Source organism: Natrix helvetica (assembly GCF_964273705.1).
Source record: "Natrix helvetica genome assembly, chromosome: 7".
Taxonomy (NCBI): Eukaryota; Metazoa; Chordata; class Lepidosauria; order Squamata; family Natricidae; genus Natrix; species Natrix helvetica.
Genome location: NC_138558.1, coordinates 11537356 through 11544206, shown reverse-complemented (window position 1 = coordinate 11544206; position 6851 = coordinate 11537356). Strand labels below are relative to the sequence as shown.

Here is a 6851-nt window from a genome sequence, read left to right as displayed (position 1 = left end):
CCAAAGGAGGAAAATGTCACATGATTTTCTGACTCTAAACCAAGTTTGTAAGACTTGTTTGGAAGTTAAGTATCTTGTTTTTAATTGTCCCGCTAATTCAATTGAGTTTTCTTTAACTGGTCTAAGAATTCCTTCCTTCCCGCCTTCTTCCCTTCCCTTCCTTTCCTTTCCCTTCCTTTCCCTTCCCTCCCTCCCTCCCTCCCTCTCTCTCTCTTTGTTTTTTTTTTGCTATATCTCTCCATGAAATGTCTGTTTATTTCCTGCTTTTATTTATTCGGTTTCCCTTTCGTGTGAATACTATTGGAGTCTCAAGGTCTAGTGAGATATGACTTATCTTCTTGCAAAACACTTGTAACTGCAGTTCCAACTTCCTGCTAGAGAACCAATTACAGTATTAGAAGCTACAAAGGTTGCTCAATCCCATAACTGTCTCTATAGTTACTGCTAATTTCAAGGAAGCAAGATCTCTCATTCTTTTCCAAGCAGAAGGTAAGTGGCATGCATTAAATCCTATGTCGATCTTTTTAAAGATTATTTTCTATCAATGTTTAAAAGAATCTGAGAATCTGACTAGAGCGATCCATGGAAAGAAATCTACTGATACTGTAACAAGCTTACTTTATAAAAATTGTAAAATTAAAGACAAGCCTGTGATATGTAGCAAATATACAAAATGTACCATATACAATATTTAAAAGGCACGGGCATTCCAAGAGAAAGTGGGCTTCTCAAATATTTCTGTATAAGTTTTTAAAAGTTAGCTAGATGGGAAAATGTTTTACGTACTGTAACTGCTTAGCCGCAAAAGAAGGAAGTGATATACAAAACTTAGGAAGAACAGGGCTGAATTTCAAACAATGTTGGAGTAAAATCACACATGGAGAATTCTGGGAGTTGAAGCCCACAAGTCTTAAAGTTGCCAAGTTTGAAGACCTCTGAGCTAAAGCATCAGGCTAAAAAAACCCAGAAGACCATGAGTTCTAATCTTGCCTTGCATCCTTGGGCCAGATACTTTCTCCCAGCCCTAGGAAGGAGGCAATGGCAAACCCCTTCTGAAAAATCTGGCTTAAAAAACTGCAGGGGCTCATTCAGGCAATCTCCTAAAATGGGACATGATTGTGTGGGGGAAAGTAGCTATGTGGTTTAGGGGAATTTGTGCAAACCACGGCTATCAGTTGGAACAAGTGCACTGTGCAAAACTGGAAAATGGATTGTCTCTCTCTGACTGAATGAAGCATATGATTGTCAGAAGACACCTTCTTTGCCCTGGGTTCTGGGTTCCTGGATGCTACTTTTTTCTCCTCAAACTAACCAGATGATCAGTGGAGATCAAAGTATGTTTATTCGATCAAAAGTTGTAGCTTGGGATGGGTGGGATTGTATAGGTGTTTTTGCTTCAAGATTTAGCCAGTCATTTATCAACGGAACGGGACAGAACAAAATGTGTTAGCTTATAACAACAGTCCCAGTTCTATCACCGTGAACTTTTTCCTCCTGTGTAACCTTCCTTCTTTCCGTATTTGATTAAATCTTGTTTCCTTATCTTAAAAAGTGAAAGCAGATGTCCCTTTATTTAAACACGTGTGTCTTAATCTAGAGTTTATTAGCACTAGCATTTAGACATATACTGCTTCATAGTGCTCTTACAGCCTTCTCTAAGCGGTTTTCAGAGTCAGCCTATTGCCCCCAATAATCTGAGTCCTCATTTTACCCACCTCGGAAGGATGGAAGGCTGAGTCAACCTGGAGCCTGGTGAGAATTGAACTGCCAAACTTCAGACAACCAGCAGTCTGCTCAAGTAGCCTGTAGTACTGTGCTCTAACAACTGCACCACCTCGGCTCTTTTATGGGTGTTTCATGGGTGTTTTATCTTTCTTACACATGTGTTTTCTATACATATGTCTTCTTTTACATGGGCATGCTATATGATCTTTCCAATGGAGAAGTCAGCTATTACACTTCTCTGCGCTCTAGAAAGAGTGCAGAGAAGAGCAACCAAGATGAGGAGGAGACTGGAGACTAAAACATATGAGGAACGGTTGCAGGAACTGGGCATGTCTAGTTTAATAGAAAGAAGGACTAGGGGAGACATGATAGCAGTGTTCCAATATCTCAGGGGTTGCCACAAAGAAGAGGGAGGCAAACTATTCTCCAAGGCACCTGAGGGTAGAACAAGAAGCAATGGGTGGAAACTAATCAAGGAGAGAAGCAACCTAGAACTAAGGAGAAATTTCCTGACAGTTAGAACAATTAATCAGTGGAACAGCTTGCCTCCAGAAGTTGTGAATGCTCCAACACTGGAAGTCTTTAAGAAGATGTTGGATAGCCATCTGTCTGAAATGGTATAGGGTTTCCTGCCTAGGCAGGGGGTTGGACTAGAAGACCTCCAAGGTCCCTTCCAACTCTGCTATTCTATTCTACATGGTGAAAATGCTGCCTGTACTTGGACATTTCCTTTACCTTAACTAATGCAATTAGTGGACAACTAACTCCAAGGATTTCCATTTTAATTTTCTTCAAAGGCTTGAGAGCCAATATTGTTGAACTACAGGTATCGGTAGTTCAAAGTGGATTTGTTTAATTGAAGAACTGCAGTGATTCCCTTACCACATGTGGAAAGAAAAGTCGTAAAATGGGGCAAAACTCACTTAGCAAATTTCTCACTCAGGAACATAAATCTTGGGCTCAATTGTGGCCATAAGTCAAGGACTACCTGTACTTACTCTGAGTTGGCTTTCTGCTCTTACGTTTAGACAATTTAGTTTTCCTAGACCACCAGAACTTCTTGAAAGCATTCATTTCTGCTCTTGATTGTTTCTAATTTTCATTTTCCATCTTTAACTCCCCCCCCCCAATCCATTTATGGCTGGACATTACAAATCCTTTTTTCAATTTCAACTTCCAACCTCTGCATCTTCATTAAGCATTTGCTAGAAAAGACCACGTTGGACCTATCTGGGGGACCTCTGGGACTTCTGCGGATTTATAATATTTCTTTCCTGATAAAAAATGATCTACATGATTATCTTATAGTAGTCATGACAAGATTCTCCTTCTTCTCCATCAGTTGCTTGTCACCACTGTCTATTCTGCACTTTCCTTTTCTGATCAAGGTCTCAATCTACAGTTATCCTCGACTTACGTGTTCTGACCGAGGTTTCCCAAGAGCATAAAGCAAACTCCTTGTCCCGACAAAAAACCCTTTTATTAATTGACTGTGAATTCTGCTCAGTCACATCCGGCAAAGTCTTTCAAGGGAGGATTTACAGTCACAGATCTTATCTGGCTTGGAGAGCTGCCAGGCCGATATCTGCACAACTTGGCAAGGAGCCTCGGAGAGTCATGAATCAATTGAGCAAACTAATTGTTTCCTGCAAACTCCACTCCCCTTTTGCTCCTCTTTTATTTCCTCTGGGAGGGGCCATTCATCGTCTACCCATGGCCTTACTCCCAAGTTGACCCTTGTTCCTTAGCTGTCCCCTTCCTCTGGCAACTCTGCGCATGCATACACTGGGAACAGGCTCCAGTTGTTCTTCTGCCTCACTGATGTCTGACTCTGAAGGCAGCTGATAATTGGCATACGGCTCTGGCCTCATCTCTGCCTCCGACACAGACCCCTCATCAGAGCCTTCCCCAGACTCCAGGACTGGCCCATGTTCCTCCTCACTGTCCGAATCTGCTGCCAGCTCCATTGGCAGGCCACAACATTATGGCCACAATTGGGACCAGGATTTCCATTGCTGAGTAAGACAATTGTTAGAGTGAATTTTATGACCATTTTTCTTTGCCTTGGATGTTGAGTGATCACTGCACTTGTTAAGTGTATCACATGGTTATTCACTGAATCTAGGTTTCCCCATTGTCTTTGCTTGTCAGAAGCCAGCTAGGAAAGACCCATATTGTGATCACAAGACTCCACAAGATGATGCAACTGTCAAAAATGCATGATACAGTTGTCAGGTGCTCAATATTTGATCCTGTGACCATGGGGATTGCATAAAGCCTGTGAGGACTGGTCATAAGTCACTTCTTTCTGTGCTGCTGTAATTTTGAACAGTCTTTAAACAAATCATTATAAATTGAGGTCAATCTGTACAGGGTGGATTTCAGCTTTTCTAGGCTAACATTCTATATGGTCTAATATTTTTTGGTGACCCAACATAGGAAACCGGAAATCAAACATCTGGATTTCCACTCAGGATATAAATCTTTTTATCCTGTGGTACAGGGAGTCCTCCACTTACGACCACAATTGAGCAACAGAATGTCTGTTGCTAAGTGAAATGTTTGTTAAGGGAGCTTGGCCCCATCATGCTACTTTTCTTGCCACCATTGTTAAGTGAATCCCTGTGGTTGGTAAATTAATAACATGGTTGTTAAGCGAACCCTTTGACGCCCAATATTATTCCTGAAAAAGTTTAGGAGTAGAGTTTAGAAGACTTATGGAGTTCTTTTCTCCCCAGAAAGATTAATACAACTTTTATTAGAGGAAGAACCCTTTCTTGATAAACTGGAAATATTCAATTAAATTAGATAATCACCTGATTTCTCTTCCTGCCACCATCCAGAGGCTATTTTTGCAAGATGGAAAAACTGCTACTTTTATGGCCGTCCATTTACTTTATTCCTCTCACTTGCAAGTTTGAAAAGAAATGAACTTTTAGCAAAGATAAAGAGGCCGAGCACTGGGAGTACAATAACTTATGGTTTATTTCAGGCAATAAAGTAATTACTCTAGTGTGAATTAGGGCAGGGAAGGGACTTCCTTCATTAAGGTTGCTAAGTTTTCAGCATTTTGAATACTTTCAAGGTTATGATTTTCCCATGTGAAAGAGCCATATCTGCTTTGGAAGCGTATGTATGGAGTATGTACTGATTTGCTGACTGTGTTTTTAGTCTAATACATTCCTCAAGATCACAATTATACTTGACTTGACTAAGACACCAGAGGGATGGAGAAACAGCAGACAAGTGGCAAAATATACAGCTAGTCCTTGACTTACAAACACAATTGGGACCAGGATTTCCGTTGCTGATCAAGGCGTTCTTAAGGACCCAATTTTAAGACCTTTTTTTGCCAAGTTTATTAAGCAAATCAATGCAGTTGTTAAGTAAATCGTGCAGTCGTTAAGCAAATCTGTCTTGTCTTGTCAGACACCAGCTGGGAAGGTAGCAAATGATGATCATGTAATTCTGCGACACAATTGGTCTTACATACATGCTGGATGCCAAGCACCAACTTTTGATCGGCTTTTTGCAGGGTTGTTAACAATGGTCATAGCGCGAGGAGCAGGCATATCACTTTTCCCACTGCCAGTATAATTTTGAACAGACGGCTGTAAGTTGAGGACTACCTGTATGTGTCTAATCTACAAAGGTTTCAGGGGATTCAAAAAAGTCAAGATGGGGGCAATAATCCCCATAGGATTTAGTGGTCCAGGACAAATCTCATCTATTTCTCTCATTGTCAAATCAGTTGGTTGGGGGGGGGCACTCGTACTCAACTGCAGTGTTGGGAAATGCCAAGAGGTCAATGTGTGGCCCTCTAGAGAAATTTGGCCTGTCCACTTTCAGAGTAAGGATGCTGTGCGAAAGATTGAAGTGACACTCGCTGGGTGTCAGGCTTGTCCCAACTTGGTTCTTAGGAAAGAAAGACCCTCGACTCCATGGTTGTAGTGAGAGGTTCAGTTTTACTAAGTTCAAGTGGTTACAGCAGAAGCAAAGCTGGATCTGAATATCCCCTTGCAAAGCCTCATCCCTGGTCCCCTCCCCCTGACCAGTCCACTAGTGCCCAATCATATTAATTTTAGATGTTTTGGGAATGGCTTTGAGCTTTTGGGAAACAGCCTCTTTGATGTAGTTTCACATTCTGCTCTCATGGTCTGTCCCTGATTGACCAGTTTGACACCTCTGGTTCCTGTCCACAGGTGGGTTGCTGCCGTCATTACTGCCAGTTTGGTTCGCATTCAATTTTGCACGTGCATGCTCATGCGCACGCCAGACGTGCTCTCCACACACATGTGCAGTTGCCCATAAATAGGTCTGTGCATGCGCAGAACATTAAAACATGGGGGGGGGGAACCATGCCGTGCCGACAGGAACTGGTTTGGAGGTGTGGCAGGCCTGGGTTGCTACCGGTTGTTTGGCCGAACCAGTCCGAACCAGTAGGAACCCACTTCTGTTCCTGTCACTCTGTTATTTCCTCCCTTCCTCTTGTTGCCAATTCCCCCTCCTCCCCTGCATTTTATGGCAGAATACCGGGGAAGCAAGATATGCTGAAGACAGTAGGCCTGATCCTGGATTGGCTAAGGAAAATAAAACACTTCTTAGTCGTGGGATTTAATTGTTTGCTGAGAGATAGTAGGCAATGTTTTAATTATTTGACAGCTCTATTTTTTAACCTCCTTTAGTAAACTGGGTGTCTTACAATTGGAAAGAACTGTGGAAAGCAAATGAACTAAAAATAAAAAAACAATGAAACTTGGAATAGTAAATAGAATTACAGAGTAAGGAAACAAAGGTGTAACAAGGCCAGTCCAGGTAGTCCCACAGAAAACTCTGCCTTGGGCCATGAAGAGCTTTGTTGTTGTTAATTGCGAAGTCGTGTCTGACCCATTGTGACCCCATGGACAATGTTCCTCCAGGCCTTCCTGTCCTCTACCATCCCCCGGAGTCCATTTAAGCTCCCATCTACTGCTTCGGTGACTCCATCCATCCGAGCATATCTATTCATTTCTCATTACACATCCTTTAACAAACCATAGTGGCTCAGTGGCTAAGACGCTGAGCTTGTCAATCAGAAAGGTCGGCAGTTCGGCAGCTTGAATCCCTAGCGCCACGTAACGGAGTGA

The 6851-nt window shown here is 42.2% G+C and overlaps 1 protein-coding gene across 1 annotated transcript in view; it reads left to right on the top strand.

Annotated features, from left to right (window-relative positions):
• The first annotated feature begins 218 nt into the window (after positions 1-218).
• LOC309395785 (uncharacterized protein) overlaps positions 219-6851 on the top strand; it is a 31489-nt gene continuing 24856 nt past the window's right edge. The window contains exon 1 of the mRNA XM_081960318.1: positions 219-489. The gene's annotated coding sequence lies outside the window, so the exon portion shown is untranslated. The remainder of the gene's footprint in view (positions 490-6851) is intronic.